The sequence below is a fragment of the Bos indicus x Bos taurus genome, chromosome 6 (assembly GCF_003369695.1).
Source record: "Bos indicus x Bos taurus breed Angus x Brahman F1 hybrid chromosome 6, Bos_hybrid_MaternalHap_v2.0, whole genome shotgun sequence".
Lineage (NCBI taxonomy): Eukaryota > Metazoa > Chordata > Mammalia > Artiodactyla > Bovidae > Bos > Bos indicus x Bos taurus.
Window position 1 is genome coordinate 80,415,623 of NC_040081.1, and position 23,122 is coordinate 80,438,744.

Sequence of the window (23,122 nt, forward strand, 5' to 3'; positions counted from 1 at the left end):
CTATTTGCCATGTGGTGATGGTATCAGATGCCAAGATCTTAAGTTGAGCTTTAAGCAAACTTTTTCACTCTCCTCTTTCACTTTCATCAAGAGGATCTTTAGTTCTTCTTCACTTTCTGCCATAAGGTTGGTGTCCTCTGAATATCTGAGGTTTTTGAAATTTCTCCCAGCAATCTTGATTCCAGCTTGTGCTTCCTCCAGTCCAGCAACTCTCATGATGTACTCTGCATATAAGTTAAATAAGCAGGGTGACAATATACAGCCTTGACGTACTCCTTTTTCTATTTGGATCCAGTCTGTTGTTCCATGTCCAGTTCTAACTGTTGTTTCCTGACCTGCATACAGATTTCTCAAGAGACAGATGAGGTAGTCTGGTATTCCCATCTCTGTCAGAACTATCCACAGTTTACTGTGATCCACACAGTCAAAGGCTTTGGCATAGTCAATCAAGCAGAAATAGATGTTTTTCTGGAACTCTCTTGCTTTTTCAATGATCCAGCAGATGTTGGCAATTTAAACTCTGGTTCCTCTGCCTTTTGTAAAAGCAGCTTGAACATCTGGCAGTTTACGGCTGGCAGTTTATGGTTCATGAAGCTTGGAGAATTTTGAGCATTACTTTACTAGCGTGTGGAGATAAGTGCAATTGTGCAGTAGTTTGACCATTCTTTGGCATTGACTTTCTTAAGGATTGGAATTAAAACTGTCCTTTTCCAGTCCTGTGGCTACTGCTGAGTTTTCAAAATTTACTGGCAAATTGAGTGCAGCACTTTCACAGCATCATCTTTTAGGATTTGAAATAGCTCAACTGGAATTCCATCAACTCCAATAGCTTTGTTCATAGTGATGTTTACCAGGCCCACTTGACTTCACATTCCAGGATGTCTGGTTCTAGGTGAGTGATCACACCATTGTGATTATCTGGGTCATGAAGATCTTTTTTGCACTGTTTTTCTGTGTATTCTTCTCACCTCTTCTTAATATCTTCGCTTCTTTTAGGTCCATATGATTTTTGTCCTTTATTGAGCCCATCTTTGCATTAATTGTTCCCTTTGTATAGCTAAACTTCTTGAAGAGATCTCTAGTCTTTCCCATTCTATTGTTTTCATGTATTTCTTTGCACTGATCACTGAGGAAGGCTTTCTTATCTCTCCTTGCTATTCTTTGGAACTCTGCATTCAGATGCTTATATCTTTCCTTTTCTCCTTTGCTTTTCACTTCTCCTTTTTTCACAGGTATTTTTAAGGCCTCCTCTGACAGCCATTTTGCTTTTTTGCATTTCTTTTTCTTGGGAATGGTCTTGATTCCTGTCTCCTATACAGTGTCATGAACCTCCATCCATAATTCATCAGGCACTCTGTCTATCAGATCTTGTCACTTTAATCTATTTCTCACTTTCACTGTATAATCATAAGGGATTTGATTTAGGTCATACCTGAATGGTCTAGTGGTTTTCTCTACTTTCTTCAATTGAAATCTGAATTTGGCAATAAGGAGTTCATGATCTGAGCCATAGTCAGCTCCTGGTCTTGTTTTTGCTGACTGTATAGAGCTTCTCCATCTTTGGGTGCAAAGAATATCATCTGTCTGATTTCTGTATTGACCATCTGGTGATGTCCATGTGTAGAGTCTTCTCTTGTGCTGTTGTAAGAGGGTGTTTGCTATGACCATTGAGGTCTCTTGACAAAACTCTGTAAGCCTTTGACCTGCTTCATTTTGTGTTCTGTCGGGAGCCCGTAAGGGAGTTCCCACCCATGACAAGATCATGCGGGAGAGGCCTGACAGGCAAGCCGAGTCAGGACTCGAGGGCCCCCCTGGGTATGCTTGAGCATCTACCCCAAAACCAGAAGCTGTCTGTTTTACTATTTTACAACTTTCACCAACTCCTCTGATATTAACAGGGGGCTATCCCCAACCACCTTTCTCTGTAAGAAAATCAACTTAGAGCTCTAGTTAATAAGTCTCTTGCGTATAATAGGTGTGTTCCAATTCAAATCCCTTGGGTAGCTCTCTAACTTGCCTGACAGGTTTCCAGACTCTTACAATTACTCATGTGATTGTTCACAGCCTCCCAACCACGAAAGGCACGGGAAGCTTAAGATACTCTAACAATGCAGAGCTTCTCGGGGAGTTAAAATTGTTAGAATAGAACTAGTAGAGGATTTCTTTGTTGAGCTAATGCTTGCTGCCAAGTTTCCATATCCCTTACCCACTATGTCCCTGGGAGTGTATTGATTAATATAGTGTATTGATTATATAGGTATATAGAAAATAAGTAGTAGCTTTAATGTTAACAACCTTAGACCCTTGAGTTAATAAATTCTTCCCTTGATTATCCCCCACTGCACCTTTTGCCCTATAGGAATGCAACTCTATCTAGTGCTTTCAGGGAGTGGCACCAAACTTTAAGAAAAATCACCTTTGGAGAAAAAAAGTTTTTCTGGTTGACTAACCTTTATCAGGAGAAGAATGTTAACAGGTCTCCTAACCAGAAGATGATGTAAATCACCTAAAGCCTTTGTATATGATAAGTTTGCAGAAAGAAAGCCTGGTTTTGATAAGGGTCAGGGACTGCTGACCTTGCATGACTTTTTACCCCCTATTATCCTCTATGTACAACTTAGGGCATAAAAGCTCCTTTTGAAAATAAAGCTATGGGCCTTGCTCATCATGTTTGGTCTCCCTGTGTCATTCTTGTTTCCTTTTCTCTCCTTTTCTTCTCTGTTCTTCCTTCAGGATGACTAATTTGGAGCGTGGGGGCCCTCTGAGACCACTTACCTGCCCGGGCTTCTAAGACACACTCGAGAAGGTGCCTAAGGTGGGGCACCTTCAGCTATTCGAGAGGGCGCCTGTGGCCTCCGTGGTCAGAGCAAGTTTGGTGTCACGAATTTTATTGGCTTTTGGCATAAACCAGTTAGATCAAGCCTCTGATCTCTCCACTTTGCTATCCTTTCACCAACGCTGTCCTCCTGAGCGAATCCCTGGATCCAACCGGGGCTGGACCCTGGTAGTGCTCCAAGGCCAAATTTCCCTGTTATTCCAGATGTTTCTTGACTTCCTACTTTTGCATTTCAGTCCCCTATAATGAAAAGGAAATCTTTTTTGGGTGTTAGTTCTAAAAAGTCTTGTAGGTCTTCATAGAACCATTCAACATCAGCTTCTTCAGCATTACTGGTCAAGGCATATACTTGGATTTCCGTGATATGAATGGTTTGCCTTGGAAACGAAGAGATCATTCTGTTGTTTTGAGAGTGCATACAAGTTGCATTTCTGACTCTTTTGTTGACTATGATGGCTACTCCATTTCTTCTAAGGGATTCTTGCCCACAGTAGTAGATATAATGGTCATCTCAGTTAAATTCACCCATTCCAATCCATTTTAGTTTGCTGATTCCTAAAATGTCAGTGTTCACTCCTGCTATCACCTGTTTGACCAATTCCAATTTGCCTCAAATCATGGATCTAACATCCCAGGATCTAACATTCCAACTACATACATGCTGTAATATTGCTTTTTACAGCATCAGATCTTGCTTCCATCACCAGTCCTATCCACAACTGGGTGTTGTTTTTGCTTTGGCTCAGTCTCTTCATTCTTTCAGGAGTTATTTCTCCACTGATCTCCAGTAGTATGTTGGACACCTACCGACCTGGGGAGTTCATGTTTCAGTGGGCTATCTTTTTGCCTTTTCATACTGTTCATGGGGTTTTCAACACAAGAACGCTGAAGTGGTTTGCCATTCCCTCTCCAGTGGACCACATTTTGTCAGAACTCTCCACCATGACCCGTGTGTATTGTGTGGCCCTACAAGTCATGGCTCATAGTTTCACTGAGTTAGACAAGGCTGTGGTCCATGTGATCAGATTTATTAGTTTTCTGTGATTTTGGTTTTCAGTCTGTCTGCCCTCTGAAGAAGAAGGATAAGAAGCTGATGGAAGCTTCCTGATGGTCAAGACATTAGCTACTCATTAATACTCTATGAATCTGAAAGCAACATCTTAATGAAAAGCTTCTTAGTGCATCAAGGTACTCCAGTAAGTGGCATGTAGTACAACTGTATTTTGGGCAATATAATATAGAAATTACCTTGAATATAAAGTAATATTCTTTTATTTTTAAGTAACAGCATGGAAGTGTTAGGTGCCTTTTCCAAAGGCTTAGATTCTAAGGAAAACTGGACCTTCAGACAGATGCAGTGTGGTCCAAACCATTGTTTAACAACAGCCAAAAATGTTTCTAGAAAACATGCATATAATTTCCCAAGAGATCTTTAAATATTCAGGTTTCTGGGACCTGGATCCTACCCCAACCTGTAGAATAAATAGATGGGATTAAAGACAATATACTTTTAATAGCTCCACAGTATAAAGTTTGAGAATTTTTATTCAAAACCTAATAGATTTGAGGACTAATTAAGGGAAGAAATGGAAAAGACTCACATAGGTCTTTATGTTTCACAGTTCTAAAATTGTATAACTGGGAAAAATAGAAAGTGCTACTTTTTTTACTGACTCTAGCCATTTGTTAAGTAAATTAAGAAATAAGGTTAGTGTTTCTTAATCAAAAGCAATGACTTGATATAAACATTTTTATTTCAAATGAAATAATTACAATAAAAATAGAAAGTGTTTGTCTTTGTAAAATACACTAACTTTAATGGAATTTCTTTAATAGTTCACTAGTTATAATTTTCTTGGTTGTAGAATAATTGGGCTTTTGAATTTCTTGCTTAGAGTCACAGAATTCTTTGATTTTATGATGGAAAGTTTCCACATTCTTTTCATTAGTTCTCATGTGTTATACAGTTTTGGGATCTCCTGTATACTACACTTTTAGCTTTAAAAGTAATTGATGAAATTTATTTTTGCCAACATAAAAGCTTTTGGTCCAATTTACTCATTTTGCATAATTTTATTGAAAAGCTGTTCTCCAATTCTGCCAATCTCAATCACATTTGTTTAAAGCATCTGGTGTAACAGCTGTTGAAGTCAGTCTTTCCCTTGCCTTCTTCCTTTTCCTCATTGCCTCCTGTGTTTCTATCATATCCCCTGTTCATCATGCTTCAATGGTTTTATCTTTTATTTAAAATGATTCATTTAAAACACTCTAAAGCTCTATTTCTACTTGAATAAGATTGGTGTTTTTTCTTTAAGAAGTTATCATGATTTATTCACCAGTGTGAAAAAGAGTTATGTTTTACCAGTTGAAAGGATTATATATACATGTGTATATGTAATGAAAGATATATTTTTATTTATATGAAATCTGTATGATATAGTTTATATAAACATATCTAATAAAATAGAAAATCAAGAAGAGGTTAATCAATTGGTAAGTTGCTTAATATTTTAGAAAAGTATCATGGAATTTTGATTGTGTTTCTAGGAATTCTGAAATATCATTCTTTCTTTACCGTCCTCAACTCCCCATTTTTCAATTAAACATTAAACATATTATTAGCATTATTGTGAACTGGATATATCTACTCCTTCTATCCCAAGGACTTTTCTGAGTACTAATTGAGGATGATTGTAAGTATATACATATATTAAAAATATTAAAGTTAGACATATATATATATATCTGTTTTTATATATAATCATACCTTAATTTTCTACACATATAGCTTGAGTTATATGGGTGTTACTTTCCTCTTCTCATAGTGTTCTAACATTCATAGAAATTCAACAAATATACTATTTTTAAAGAAAGATGCTTTGTTTTTAAACCTCTATATTTTAATTTATGTCATTAGCTCATTCTTATTGATCTTTGCCATCTCTTACCAAAAATCATTAAATGGAAATTTTGGTAGTTACTAATTGCAAAAGTATGATGGCTAAATTTGTGCCTTTCTTACCACAAATAATCAGTTTCTTTCAGTTGATCCTCTTCCTCCTGCTTTGTCAGTAGTTTGTACAAAATACCAGGTGTTGTTGCTTTTGTCATTGGTTAAATAATTAAGTTTCAAATAGTTCATCAGCTATGTGAAACAGAATAGTAAATGTACAGAAAAGTTTTTACTCATGGGGATATCAAATGATGTGGCTATTGCATCAAGAAGTCTGGGTGTGCGTGTCTGTGTTTATGTTGGCAGGGAAACAATTTCTAACATGGTAGGATTGATATTTATTAGTTCCTCTAACCATAGAAAACGCTACCAACGTGATATATACCAAGTCTAACACTTCTCGTGAGCATGTGAAAATGAAGGCATGCAGAGGTTATAAGATACAACAGATAAAGCTTGAGAGGAAATGCTAGATTGCTGAAGTCTATTTAAAACATGTTAGAGTTTCAACAAATACTCTACCCTTAACAAAAGGACTACCTACATATTTGGCAAATAATTAGTAACTTGTTTCTCAAAAGGCAGGAGCCAGGCATCAGGGCTCTGAACACATAAGCACATGGCCCATAGGTAGCTCCATTTTATCAGGTTAATTGACAAGATTGTGTCTAATTAAATTAATTAAAGATGGGTTGGATTCCCCCCAAGGTGTGTCTGTAGGAGGATTGAATATGCTGTTGGAGGCAGTTACTTGAACTCATCATGTTTATGTTTAGCTGGAATTAAATACCTGTTTTCAATAGCTAGGTTCAGAAAGAAAAATCTGGGAGTGTTTATTTCTACTTGTTTCTTTTCCCTTTTTCTTGACAGCTTATTTCAGTCCATTCTAGGACTTGAAAAAGTCTCTCAACAAAGCTGCCAATTAAAATTTACACATTAATATATGTACTACATACATCAACTGAAGTAGGTCTGTTGGATTTTGAGGATTTGGTGTCTAGGAACTGGACTATCCATTGCAGTCCTGAAAGAGCAAAGAGTGATTTTGCAGTGGTAATACTGTTTTGGGGTGACAACGTTCTTATCTTGTCACAGAAAGAATTTAGAGAGGGAGATCAAGAAAGTGAAGTGAGGATTTATTTAAGCAGAGAGCAACAGACAGGTGAGCAGCTGCCCTGGCTTTCTTTGGCAAGCCTGGTATGAGGGGCATACAAATGAAAGGATGGAATATTCATTGGGGAAGGAGTTTGGGGGTCCTCTTTCCTGATTTTCATCCCTGCTCCTGAGGGCAGAGGGAATTTTGTCCTTAATAGCTTTTATCAGAAGTGTCATGGTGGTAGTGCATGATGGATACTTCTCATCTGCAAGGCTAATTTTATTGTAATAGAAGCATAATGAGCAACAGGTTATATGCAGATACAGGAGATTCCTATCTTTCCCCACTTTTCTTTTGTCTGTCTCCAGGACACTTATCACCCCAAAATGTGTGGTTTCCTGTCACTCTGAAGATTCCTGCTTTCCTCTGTCTGCCCAAGGACCCCATTTGTCTATGCTACTGCTAAGTCACTTCAGTCGTGTCCGACTCTGTGCGACCCCATAGACGGCAGCCACCAAGCTCCCCATCACTGGGATTCTCCAGGCAAGAACACTGGAGTGGGTTGCCATTTCCTTCTCCAGTGTATGAAAGTGAAAAGTGAAAGTGAAGTCGCTCAGTCGTGTCCAACTCTCAGCGACCCCATGGACTGCAGCCTACCAGACTCCTCCATCCATGGGATTTTCCAGGCAAGAGTACTGGAGTTGGGGTGCCATCGCCATTTGTCTATAAGATGTGTGATTTTCTGCCACCTGTCCCATGCCCCCCTTTCTTTGTTCATATCTAGTTCCTGCCTGCTGTAACTATACTGCAGAAGTAACTATTATATTTGAACCAGCCACCTAAGCAATGTACATAGTCAAATAAATTTCCCAGGATGCGTTCACTCTACACACCATATACAAGCAGCATGTGATATGAAAGAAATAAAATGGAGAGCAAAAATTGGTGTCTCCTCTGTTTTCAAGATTTCAGTGCCTAGAGGAAATCATCCGCATTGTATTTCTACCATCACCTTGTAGGCATTATCATTATGTAAAACAGGCTTTAAAGAAGAAAACTTCTTGTTTGTGGTCATAATGGGAATGAAGAGAGTTCCAAGGAAAGGGTGATGTATTTGAAGTTTCTGCAATGTATTCTTAGTAATTATTATTGCTGTTCTGTATTACTGGTGTTACATTCAACTACCAATTTTTTGGGGTGGTTTGTAAATACTGTACAATTAAGCCCAGAAGATGGGGGCTCAAGTGAAGAGATCAATGGTTTGGGGACACAGGGAGGAAAAGGTTGGTAAAATACTAAAAATAATTCATAGTCTAGAAGAATTCCAGAGAGCGCACAGATTTCTATGATTTTTCCTCAATGTCCAAGCTAGCTTACCTATGTTGATTTGTATGACTTGTGCTACATATATATTGTTATATATATATACATATAAATAATATACTGTATATATACAAATATATATAACAAATTAAATATTATATTAGATCTCAACAGTGTTTGGAAAAAAATAATATATGGAGCAAGAAGGTTCTAGCAGGGCTTGTAGTAGGGAACCAATTGACAATGTAAATAGGGTGATTACAGTAGAACAAGTTGAGACTGAAAAGATGTCATTAGATTTTATAATATTGATACTGTATATCCATCTAAAATAACAAAGGAAAGGTAGACTACGTAAAGTTGCTCTGTAGTCCAGCATTAATGGAGTTATGCATTTTCTTGCTGCTGCTGCTGCTAAGTCGCTTCAGTCGTGTCCGACTCTGCGACACCATAGACTGCAGCCCACCAGGCTCCACTGTCCCTGGGATTCTCCAGGCAAGAACACTGGAGTGGGTTGCCATTTTCTTCTTCTTGCTGCTGCTGCTGCTAAGTCGCTTCAGTCGTGTCCGACTCTGTGCGACCCCATAAACGGCAGCCCACCAGGCTCCCCCGACCTTGGGATTCTCCAGGCAAGAACACTGGAGTGGGTTGCCATTTCCTTCTCCAGTGCATGAAAGGGAAAAGTGAAAGTGAAGTCGCTCGGTCGTGTCCGACTCCTAGTGACCCCATGGACTGCAGCCCTCCAGACTCCTCCGTCCATGGGATTTTCCAGGCAAGAGTACTGGAGTGGGGTGGCATTGCCTTCTCCATTTCTTCTCCTTAGATTCTACTATATCATGTTTTAAGGTTCCAGGCAGTTTTGGAGGCACCTAAATGACAGTAGTTCTTTTTTTTTTTTTAGTGGTCTATTTATCTATTTTAGGGCTGGATAAAATTCAAAAACAGCTTCTCTTTACAAATGGAATATATTCAGCATGCCATTCAGGATAATGTTTTTTAATTAAGACATAAATAGTCAGCCAATGCATCCATCTGTCTACATAGAAAAATATGTGCTGGTCAAAAGAGTATTCCCTAAATAAACATTTAAAACCCCAAAATAAAATACTTCAAACCAAGAAAGAAATAACAGATTAGATCTTATTTAAGTTTTTTTTTTTTTTTTTTTTAACCTCAGAAAGACAGCTAACCCTAGTTTATTGTTTTTCTTTTTGGAATCATCTTTCTATATGTATAGTCAAATTCAGGCACTAGATTGCCTTATAAATATTAATTTATAGTTAATTAGTCTTTTTATTTGAAAGAGTGCTGCAAATGTCTGGTCCGTCAAAGCACTCATATTAATTATAAGTAAATGCACCTTCACAATCTTCACAAGGAAATGATAGTTTAATCTTAGGACTGTCATTTCTTACTGCAATGGATGATGCCTGGCAGGTTTATGTCAAAACTTGTCAGAAGGGAATACTTCAAAGGTGCTTAGGTTCTCAACTGACAAAACAATAAAACAGAGACAGTATCCCCAGTTAAATGAATATCCCCATGTCTATGGAGTTTCCAACACTTCATTTTACACACTTTGTAATTTCTTACTTAAATAGAGGAAATCCCAAATTATAGGTCAGGATTTGGGACAAAACTCAGAAATTCCTAAAGGCACAAGCTAATGTGAACTTGCTTAAATCTGAATTGTTTATCATGTACATTGGATGAAACTACCATTTACTCACAATGTTTTTTTTCTTTTATGCTAGCTGTTCTTGCATTTTGACTACATTGTGAAATATTTATAAAAATTTCTGGTAGATAACTGGGACTTTCTTGGTACCTCAGAGGGTAAAGAATCTGCCTGCAATGCAGGAAACCAGGGTTTGATACCTGGGTTGGAAAACCCCCTGGAGGAGGCATGGCAACCTACTCCAGTATTCCTGCCTGGAGAATCCCATGGACAGAACAACCTGGCAAGTCACAGTCCAAGTGTTCACAAAGAGTCTGAGAGGACTGAGCAACTAACACTTTCACATTTTCCTTCCACTTCTAGTAGATAATAGTGGCTATCCACTCTATGCTGAATCTCATCACACACTACTAGGTACAGTATGAGTGGAGATCTCCTTTCTTAGAGTTATTTTTAAATTTCTGTAAGGTACTACATGAAGCTATGGAAGAAGCTTAAAAAATATATTTTAGCTTATAAACTAGTAATATCTTTAGACTTCTAGGAATGCACTACAGATGATAATAACTGCTTTATATTTATATTAACTCATTCAATCTTTACAGCAACATTATAAAACTGTTCTGTTATTATTATTACTTTTTAGATGATAAAATTGTGGCTTACAAAGTGACATTAATTAAAGAAAAAAAAAAAAAAAACAGGAACCTCAATTAAATACAGTCAAGGGACCAGAATGGGATCTCTCGTGTTCTGTGACTTCAGTAGAGCCCAACAGGAAGAAAAAGACTCCTTTCATGATAAAAACTCAGCCAATGAAAGACATGGACTCTGTTTATAAGGCTTCCCCTGTGGCTCACATGGTAAAGAATCTGCCTGCAAAGCAGGAGACCTGGGTTTGATCCCTGGGTAGGGAAGATCCCATAGAGAAGGAAATGGCAACTCACTTCAGCATTCTTGCCTGGAAAATTCCAAGGACAGAGTAGCCTACCAGGCTACAGTCCATGGGGTTGCAAAGAGTCAGACATGACTGAGCGACTAACACCCACTTTCTGTTTACTAGAGCCTTCCCAACTTCCTTTTCTCTTTCTAAAAGAGTTCTTCTCACCATTTTTGCTGAATCTGCATTGTGCTTGTCATGGATGCAGACCCCAAATTGCAATTATCTGCTGATCCCAAATAAACCTATTTTTATTGGAGAAAAAAGTGATTGTTTTAAATCAACACTGTAAATTACACAATATAAGTAGAAATGACGTACTGCACTATAAGCTGGCTTGTGACAGAGGCCCAGAGTCTTAAACACAGTACAATATTGGTTTTTAATGTTATATTCCATTTTAGAGAATTGCTGGCTTTCTTTCCATTCAAAGAGCTACTAAATTCTGGAAATTCTTCAAATGAGAAATAAGCTTTTTTATATAAAGTATAAAACTAGTAAGAATGGTTGGAAATGTCATTAATCAGTAGCTACACATATACATGCAAATTCAAATTGAAATTTCAATTAAAATTAAAAGTCACTTTTTTCTTGATAGGTTATGCTTCCCAACAACTGTATTTTGCATACTTTTCCTACTACTCTTACTCTCTCTCAATTTGCTCAATCTGCTTATGCCTGCTAGAAAAGACCAGGCATGTTTCTGATCTTAAGATCTGGGCTAGAGAACTTGGTTTGCCTATCTAGATTCTTTTTTCATATTTGTCCATCTTTTCTTCTGTTCAGCCAGTAGGGATCACCAGGAGAGGATCGGGAGGAAAGAAGGTAGAGGTTCACAGGTTTTTACTCTGGCTGCTTCATAGTGGGGTCATTGCAAGTGAAAAGAGTCCCTCAAACAAAAGCTTCTGGAGTTCTGTGTGTCTGGGACCTATCTACATTGTTTTCTTTGTATCACCTTAACTGGTCTCTTGTCCTCTTTTTCTAAGTCATTAGACCTAAGATCTTATACTTTTCCTTGTGGCTTCCCTACACACTTGTCAATACACTTGAAAATTGTTCCATTATTAAACTCTCTCTAGTTACCCATTTTTCATGAATTATGTATTCTCTGTTAGGACTTTAATTTATACAGGGAATATGCACTTAGTATTCTTTCTGACAGGAATATTTTTATCCCTGATATACTCATTGCTACTCATTTATTCCCAACAAGTTATTGATCAAATGTCACCTTCTCAGTAGGATGTATCCTGACATTTTTATTTAAAATGACAACTTCTTCCCCATCCCAGTATCCATATTCCCCTTACTTCTGTTGCTTTATAGCAATCATTGCCTTATAATAATCTGCCTAATTTATCTATTAATTATTCTCATTGGCTTGCTTATCATTAAAATAGAAGAATCATGAAAGGAAGAGTATTTGTCTATTCAGTTAATTTAGGTATCCCAAGCTCTTACAGAGTGCTTACCATATAGTAATCAATCAATAAGTATTTGGAGGATGGATTTAAAAGTTAATGCAGGGAAATAAGTTTGACAAAGCAGGCAGTATGGTATGATGTTAAGAATAGAGTCTATGAAATTAGATATATTGTCTTTTAAATCACAGCTAAGACACTGTTACTTTTGTGAAATTAAATCAATCTTGATGAAATTTAATCTTGTTGTTTATAATATAGGCTAATAATACCTTGCAGAGCTGTGTGAAGTCACAAGTTGCCTGGTGTTCTAAATCTGTAAATATCACTCTTCTGCTACAGCTTATTCAGTGATGGTGTATTCTACTCATAATACACCTAAAGAGTTGTATTACATGTAATTACATGATTACAATACAAGTAGGATTACTAAAAATCCTTATAGCACTCTACTTTTTTCTCAACCTACTAGTCTTCACTCTTCTTTTCATGTTGTGAGTCTTCTACATATAAGGAAAAACATTTGACACCATACCAACTCCAATGCCGAAGGGTAAATATTCCAAGGCACACATAAGATTTTCCCCTCAAAAATGGATAGACTATCTTCTCTTCTCTTTCTTGCTCTCTCTCCTATGCATTCTCTATGGTCTAGACTTAGTGAACTATTTATGGTTCCTGAATAATCCCCACTTTTATTCTTGAAATTTTACATGTGTTATTTTCTTTGCCTGAATAATGCTTTATAATAATATAAATATATAAAATAAATATATAATAAATATATAAATATATATGATAAATATAAATATATAAAATAAATGTGTATTATATATTATATATAATAAATATATAATAAATAAATATAAATAATATTATTATATATAATATAAATATATATTATATTATATTATATATAATTGTATATAATTAAATATAATATATTTATATATTATATATAATAAATAAATATAATAAATAAATATATATTATATTATTTATATATAATAAATAAATATAATAAATTTATAACATATATAAAATATATATTATATAATGTAAATATATAAAAATATAATAATAACCACTTTTTCTGAACTAATTCTGGCATAATTTTCAGATTTCAGTATATTTTACTTTCTCTATTTTGGACCAACCACCTCCTCCTTTCACCCCAAAGATGGTTTAGTTGGCCCAATGTGTCATCTCATAATTACATTTTATTTACCCCCATCATATTAGAATCAATTATATAATCAATTGTAAATGTTTCTTGTCATTTTTAAACTGTAAGCACTTTGAGGAAAGACTACATTATTTTCACTCGCATATGGATAAATGCTTGGTTTGTAGTTGCTGTTGTTCAGTCACTATGGGGTGTCCAACTGTCTGCCATCCGTGTACTGCAGCCCACCAGGCTTCTTTGTCCATGGGGTTTTCCTGACAAGAATATTGGAGTGGGTTGTCATTTCCTTTTCTTGCACCAGGAATCAAATCCATGCTTGGAATCAAACTCTTGCATGACAGGCGAATTCTTTACCTTTGAGCCTCCAGGGAAGTCTTTTAGCATTTAGTAGAAGTCAATTAAAATTTGCAGCATCATACTCAATTGGTTTGTATGTTTTTTCCCCCAAAATAAGAAAATGGAGGTAAGCAGGGTGGGAAAAAAACTATAACTTAGTAATCTCCCATACACAATAATCACTTGATTTTTTTTTCATTTGCATACATTGACATCAAATTTATGCAGGAATATTTGAGAAAATATAAATATACGTATATATAGATTTCTAATTTGATAAATATCTGAATGATGTCCATAAGGATAATCACTGAAAAATATTTTCATGAGTGTAATTCAAACTGATATCTATTTATTGGCTTTAATGCATGAAATTATATGTAATTAATCATTTGACTATGATATCACTTTTTAAAAATAAACTAATTTCTTATAGGTTTAGATTTATAGAAATAATTATCCACATGCATTACCCCTATCATTAACATCTTATGGTAGTATGGTACAGTTCTTATAATTAAGTGTCAATATTGATACATTATTGTTAACTATATTTATTATAAATAATTTTTTAAATCCAACATAACACTTTAAAATCATTTGTAAAAAAAAGCTTACGTTCCTCTTCCTTTCTTTCAGAATATAAACCAATGTCATCAGAATGAAATATAAAAAGAAAAAAAAATAATTAGGACATTTCTAAGATGCAACTAAGTGAATAAATCAGCATACTTCTATTTGTTTGATGTGGCAGACAATTACATTACTACATTTCATAGTATAAACTTAGTTAACAAATCATGCACATTGTTCCCTTATTTCTATTCAGAGGATCACACAGTTAAACTATATTCTTTGATAAGTATTTCCATTTGCAGACTCAGAAATCAGAATTGTACTTCTGTTCATTTCTCTCCCCTCCTTAATGCTATTTAGATTAATAAGATAAACACCATTCTAAGTCATTTGCACTTGGCCAAGGTAAAATACTTGGAATGAAATTTTATTCATTCCATCCAATACAGTTCTCCCTGCAAAAAATAAATAAATAAATAAAAGTAACTTGTGGAAAATAGGAAAAAATAGACATCTTGAGACACTAATCTGATTTATATTATTTTAATGTTCATTTTATTCTAGTATAATAGAATACATGTTTGTAATATTGTCTCATATCCTAACCCATATCTTATTTTGCAATTTAGGTGAATATCATTTGCAGACTAATTTTATTTTTAAATTTCAACTCCTATAAACTTTTTGTCTGAGTAGCTTAGATAATATTTTTATTTATTTATATATTTCAGCTATTTAGGGTGTTTTTTCAAGCTTCTTCTTAGTCTTGGAACTAATGCAGATTGCTTTCTATGGAGTAGAATTTTTCTGAACATCTCATATACAACTTCCAATCATCCTGGTTAGCTGTCAACCAGTAAGTATATATAGTTTTTGTAAATAATAAATTTTAAAATATTATAAACTGGGTTGAGATAAGACACAGAATATTAATCTGTGTACTTTTCTTTTCTTATTGGTCTCACATAAAAAAAATTTATTTCATGCACCTCTTCTTTTTCTGTGCTGCATAGCTAAATTTATCTATTACAAAGGCAAACTGAAGCCTATTATACAGAGTGAAGTAAGCCAGAAAGAAAAACACCAATACAGTATACTAATGCATATATATGGAATTTAGAAAGATGGTAACGATAACCCTGTAAGCAAGACAGCAAAAGAGACACAGATACATAAAACAGTCTTTTGGACTCTGTGGGAGAGGGAGAGGGAGAGGGTGGGATGATTTGGGAGAATGGTATTGAGACATGTATAATATCATATATGAAACGAATCGCCAGTCCAGGTTCGATGCATGATACAGGATGCTTGGGGCTGGTGCACTGGGATGACCCAGAGGGATGGTACGGGGTGGGTGGAGGGAGGGTGGTTCAGGATGGGGAACACGTGTATACCTGTGGTGGATTCATGTTGGTGTATGGCAAAACCAATACAATATTGTAAAGTAATTAACCTCCAATTAAAATAAATAAATTTATATTAAAAATAAAAAATAAAGAAAACAAAAGCAGACATGGGGCTGTGCATAACGCATTAGTCAAAAATATTCAAATTCAAATGCATGTTTTAAGAAGAATTTCTTAGAAACAGAAATTTGATAAATATTTGAGGAAGTAACAGAAAAGCAAGAGAAGGACATCAGTGCCTTGGAAATTCAGGTTCTGTGGAATTGGAGAGAGAAATCTGAAACCTTTTACTTTGATAATAAGATGGGTGGGAGACGAGATATGGTTGGACAGTCAAAACACCATGAATCTGTATGGAAACAAACTCAGGGACAATATGTACATTTTGTTACTATCATCAAGTCATCACCTAGCCAACTGCCCACTGATTGCTCAGCTTGGAAGAATGAATGAATGCTTTGTTGTTTCTGTGTGTGTGTGCTATGTTGCTTCAGTCGTGTCGGACTCTTTGCCACCCTATGGACTGTAGTCCACCAGAATCTTCTGCCCAGGGGATTTTCCAGGCAAGGATACTGAAGTTTCCAGGGGAACTTCCTGACCCAGGGATTGAACCCATGTCTCTTATGTCTCCTGCATTGGCAGGCATGTTCTCTACCACTACAGCCACTGGGGAAGCCATTGTGTCTACAGATTTTATCTTAGTGCATTAATATATAATGAATTCTCAAACTCGATAGAATAGAGGTTGAGAGGACTTGGGCATCCTTTTGTGTAATGGTACATAAAATGGAATGTTAGTTTGCCAAAGAAGGGAAAAGGGCAGAATCCATTTGAATTTGCTCCCAATCTGGACTCTAGTGGAATAGAAATGTGCTTCTTAAAGGATCTATAATTAAGGTCAATTTTAACTTTGTAAAATATAGTTAAAAAAAAAAAAAGAAATGCAGTTATGCCCTTATATAGCCAGAATTAGGAGTTATAATAGGCTGTAAACTGATCATATGCATGTTGTTCCCAGTGTGGCATTTTAAAAACATATATGAAAGAAGAAAACAGCCAATATTTATCTAAAAATTATAAATATTTTTTATCAATTTGTTAGTAAAGAGAAATCAGACTCGCAAAATCTAGTTTTATTTCTTGAGAGCACTCTGGTATCAATTATGATGTAATTTATTATCAATGAACTTTATTATGTAATCTCTAGGCATAATGGACTATTATGCAAGCTTAAGCCATTCTAAAGGAGATCAGCCCTGGGATTTCTTTGGAAGGAATGATGCTAAAGCTGAAACTCCAGTACTTTGGCCACCTCATGCGAAGAGTTGACTCATTGGAAAAGACTCTGATGCTGGGAGGGATTGGAGGCAGGAGGAAAAGGGGATGACAAAGGATGAGATGCCTGGATGGCATCACTGACTCGATGGATGTGAGTTTGAGTGAACTCCGGGAGTTGGTGATGGACAGGGAGGCCTGGCGTGCTGCAGTTCATGGGGTCGCAGAGAGTCGGACACGGCTGAGTGACTGAACTGAACTGACCGAAGCCATTTGTATAGATTTTTGAAAGATATTTTCAGTTTTATAAAGATGAGTTGAAAGATAGTGTTAATTTTCAGCTTCATAAAATGTAGCAAAAAATGAGGGAGTTAAAATTCCCCATTGTAATAAGTGTTTTGAATGGTTTTGTCTTACTGAAAATTATAAATGGATTTTAGCAAAGAAATATTTACAATATATAGACTTCTGAGGAAATATCTTTCAAATAGAGAAGTTTAACCTCCTTTCTCACTGTATTAAACAGATTTTTCAGGTATACGCAGACTTTGTTATATCATGTCATGGGAAGGAATTCAAAACCACAGTGATACAACACCATTTCCTCAGTTTAGATCAATTCGTTAGGGCACATTTCTAGTTTATTTCAAGGTTATCACTTGAGTAAATGAGACCATCTTGCCAGTTTATTCATCCTCCTGCTTTACATGCTTTCCCTGAAAATAAAATTTTGTGTGGTTTATTACTTATTAAATCAGAGTTGCCATCCTGGATTGTAAAGGTGCTTGTAACAATTCAGGATTTGTGAAGCATCAACAAATGTCTGCTTGTATTGAGGAATGTGTTTGGGTGTTTAGATCAGTGGAACTTTAGAAATACTAGGAAAAAAAGCTGTTTTAGAAATATAACTGGCTGTCACACAGTAATAGACTCTTAGCATTTAGTACACTGATGTATTTACTAGGCCTATAAGATAAATTGTAGAAACATCAAAATGGTGTTGATTGCCAAGTCTGACATGCTGAAACATTATGATACTTATTTCAGAATTTTAGCATTTCTTACTGGAAGTTGAATCAATAGAAGTATCAGGTGAATTATAGCATTGTTTGTTCATGGAGACCCACATAGAAGCACAACTGTATTTAAGAATGACCAGGAATATGCTATCACAATTTAGATTTTACTCTCTCCTGGTATATCTTATGTAAGTGGTACCAAATTTATTGTTCTTTGTTGTCACTCCTTAACTAAAAAGGAGGAGCTAACTTTTGCAGCTAACTCTGGGGGGAAAAAAAAAAACAGACTCTATTATGTACTTCATTCTCCTTGAGCTAAAATAAGGAGAGCCTGAATCAGAATGCAGTTCAACGTGATTTTTTCCCCTTAAGTATGTGCTTCCTTCTAGTGGTTTTAAATCTCTGTCACAATGATGACCTAGAAGTAATGAATACATTCCTAGAAACATATAACTTATCAAGACATAATCATAAAGGAAAAAAAATCTGAACAGACTGATTACTAGTAAGGAAATTGAATTAGTAATCAAAAACCTCTCAACAAACAAAAGACCAGGGTCAAATGGCTTCACTAGTGAATTCCACTAAACATTCAAATAAGAATTAATATTAGGTTGGTGCAACAGTACCTTCAGTTTTGCATTATCAAATATTGGAATACATTCTTAAGTAAACGTGGTTATGTTGCACATCATTTTAATGTACATTTCTCACTTTATATATTTTTGCTAATGACATTACTTGCTGTGTATCTTATATTTATTTTAGACTGTGAAAACGATATTAGACAAAAGCAAATTGAGAAATTTTCTTATTCGAGTTCAAAATGGATTGTAAAGCAACAGAGACAACTTGAAACATCAAAAATGAGTTTGGCCCAAAAACTGTTAATGAACATACAGTGCACTGGTGAGTCAAGTTTATCAAAGGAGACAAGAGCCTTGAAGATGAGGAGCACAGTGGCTGGCCATCAGAAGTTGACCATGACCAACTGAGAGCAATCATCAAAGTTTACAACTATATAAGAAGTTTCCAAAGAACTGAACATCAATCATTCTATGGTTGTTCAGCATTTGAAGCAAATTGGAAAGGTGAAAAAGCTCAAAAGTGGGTGCCTCTTGAGCTAACTGAAAATTTAAAAAACAAAACAATGTTTTGAAGTGCTCTTCTCTTTTTCTATGCAATAAGAATGAACCATTTCTCAATCAGATTGTGATGTACGATGAAAAGTGGGTTTTATACAACTGGCAATGATCAGCTCAGTGTCTGGACCAAGAAAAAGCTCCAAAGCACTTCCCAAAGTCAAACTTCCATCAGAAAAAAGGTTATGGTCACTATTTGGTGGTCCACTGTCCATCTGATTCACTATAGCTTTCTGAATCCTGACCAAACCATTACATCTGAGAAGTATACTCAGCAATTGATGAGATGCAGTGAAAATTGCAATGCCTGCAGCCAGCACTGTTCAACAGAAAAGAGCCCAATTCTTCTCCATGACAATGACTGACCACAAGTCACACAAACAAAGCTTCAGAAGTTGAAGGAATTGGGCTAAGAAGTTTTGGCTCATCTGCCATGTTCACCTGACCTCTCACCAACTGACTACCACTACGTCAAGCATCTTGACAACTCTTTTTGTAGGGAAAATGCTTCCAAAACCAACAGAAGGCAGAAAATGCTTTCCAAGAGTTCATCAAATCTTGAAGCATGGATTTTTTACTCTACAGGAATAAACAAACTTATTTCTCATTGGCAAAAGTGTGTTGATTGTAATTGTTCTTATTTTGATTAATAAAGATGTGTTTGAGCCTAGTTATAATGATTTGAAGTTCATGGTCCAAAACCACAATTACATTTGCACCAACTTAATATCAATACTCTCAAACTCTTCCAGCAACTAGAATAGGAGAGAATACTTCCAAACTCATTTCATAAAGCCAGTATTATCCTAATAACAAAATTAGACAAGGTTCCCACAAGAAAATTAGAGGCCAATGTTGCTGATAAACATAAATACAAAAATCCTCAGCAAATTATCAGCAAAGTGAATTCAATAATACATTAAAAGAATCATACATTGTGATGAACTGGAATTTATTCCAAGGATGCAAGTATGGTTCAACATCTGCAAACTGATCAATGTAATATGCTACATTAATGAAAATGTAGGATGAAAATTAATATCATCATCTCAAAGGTAGAAAAAGTATTTGACAAAATTCAACATCCATTTATGATAAAAAAAAAAAACTCACAACAAAATGAGTACAGAAGAAATGTACCATACTATAATAAAGTTTATACATGATAAGCCCAATGCAAATGTCATCCTCAATGGTGAAAAGCTGAAAGCTTTTCCTCTAAGATCAGGAACAAGACAAGGATGTCACTCTTACCACTCTATCCAACATATTAATAATATTGGGAGTCCTAGATAGAGCAATTAAACAAGAAAAAGAAACAAAAGGCACACAAATTTTGAAAGCAAGAATTGAAACTGTCACTATTTACAGATGACAGTGAAACAGGACCACTATCTTTAACCCCACATAAGAATTAACTCAAAATGGGTTAAAAACTTGAATGTTAAAGACCTGAAACTATAAAACTCCTCGCAGAAAACATAGGTGGCAGTAAACTCCTTGACTTACTTGGATTTTTTTTTTTTTTTATTTGACACTAAAAGCAATGGCAACATAAGTAAAAGTAAAAAAGGGGGACTATATCAAATTAAAAATCTACTGTACAAATGGAAGCCACCAACAAAATGAAAAGGCATCCTACAGAATGGGAAGAAATATTTGCAAATCATAGATCTGTAAGGGACTAAAATCTAAAATATAAGGAAGGCATCATAGCTCAAGAGCAAAACACACACACATACACACACAGAGACAAATAAATCTGATTAAACAATGGGCAGAGATTTCAAATAGACATTTTTCTAAAAAAAGACACACAGATGACCAACACATGTATGAAAAGATGTTTAGCATCATTAATCAGGTATATGCAAATCAAAACCACAATGAGATTTAACCTCACGCCCTGTAGAATGGCTTTTATTAAAATGATACATAAGAGTTTTGGCAAGGATGTGAAGAAAGAGAAACCTTTGTACACTGTTGAGGGGAATGTAAATTAATGCAACCACTATGGAAAACAGTTCAGAGGTTCCTCAAAGTTAAAAATAGAACTACCATATGATCTAGCAATTCTACTTCCTGGTATTTATCCAAAGAAAACAAAAACACTAACTCAAAGATATATGCAGCCACATGTTCACTGCAGCACTACTTACAAGAGCCAAGACATAGAAACTGTTGTGGATGAAGAATATGTGACATATATAATATATATATACAATTAAATATCATATACATAATATTATTCAGCAATAAAAGAAGAAGAAAATCTTGTCATTTGTGACAACATGGATGGATCTTGAGGGCATTATGCCAAGTGAAATAAGTCCCACAAAGATAAATACTGTATAGTCTCTCATAACTGGAATCTAAAAAACAATCCAAAAAAGCAAAGTCATGGATATAGAAAACTGACTCTTGGTTGCCAGGGACAGGGGGAATATGGGCTGGTGACTGGGCACAATGGGTGAAGGTTTCTAAATGATTACTTTCTAGTTACAAAATGTCTAAGCTATTGGGAATATAAAGAACACCATGATGACTATAGTTAATACTACTATACTGTATATTGGAAAGTTGCTAAGAGAAGAAATGTCAAAAGTTCTCATCACAAGAAAAAAAAATAACTGTAACTATGTGTGGTGACTAATGTTAACTAGACTTGAAATGTGATATCATTTCAAAACAAATAGAAATAAAGACTCATTATATTTACTGCTGAACCTAATATAATGCTGTATGTCAATTATACTTCAATTTAAAAAATGAAAACTGATTTTAAAAATTTGTTTAATTTTATTTGCAAAAATCTTTCAAAATAAATGTATTTAATATTTAATTATGGACCATGGGTCTCACATATGCTTTTAAAATGAATATACACATATTGTCAGGCATACTGCAAAATTTTTTACAATGGGGTGCACAATCAACCAAGTCTTGAGAAACTCCAAAGACCTGAAGAAGGAAAAGGGGGATCTCCAAGCCATGTCCAATGCTAAGGCAGAGGCCTGTCTCAAGCCTGGGCACCTGCCCCCGTCACTGCTCACCTTCCTGCTCTAAGCCATTGAGCTATGATTCTCTTAACTGTCAAGAGAGAAAGGCAATTAACACCATTTCCCAAGTTCCTATTTTTAAGTCACAGCATCAAAAATAGACAGACTGTATCCACTGTCTCACAGCAAGTATTAATACTTCTGGTGTTCTGAGGCATCCACATGATCACGGCCAGCTTGGGAATGAACTGTTCCCTCAGCAGCTTCAGGCAGCAGCCCTTTCACACCCAGGGTTCAGCCCCAGTACAGGCAGGAAGGTGGAAAGGAGCCGCTCAGAGGCAAAGGCGGAGAACCCGAGGAACAGCAACGCACCCCAGAGGGAGACTTCACAGAGTCTGGGTCAAGAACGCGGGATCCTGCTCCTCACCTACTCTGCTCTCTGGGTCTCCAAGTCAACTCCCTGGACCTCGTCTTCCTCACCCACTTCAGCCGCAGGACCAGGTCTCTTCTCTGGGCCCATCTCCTGGGTCTCCTGCTTCTTTCTCTCCACCACTTCTAGCAGCTGCCTGACCATCTCCAGCCTGGGGCGCTGTTGTTGATGGAGCTGTTCTGTCATCCAAGGTGAGCTCTCTCTGCTGTAGCACCAAAGACGCACCTGGAACTGCGTCCTGGATCCTAATATTCAAGTCCAGGGTCTGGTCCAGTCTCGTCCAGCTTTGCAGCTTGACCAGCGGCCTCGCCTTCTAGCTCCAAGTTCATCAGATTTTCCGGCATCTTTTCCTGATGTCCCAGCCTTCATTGCAGCCCCTCCGGTTCTCACAGGGGCAGGGAGTTGGATGGTCTCCAGTATCTCCTGAAAGGAAGCTTCTCTTTCTTTGGTTCATCCATCTCCCCAACATCTCTGGCAGCTGTGTGGCTCACACTTCCTGTTCCTCC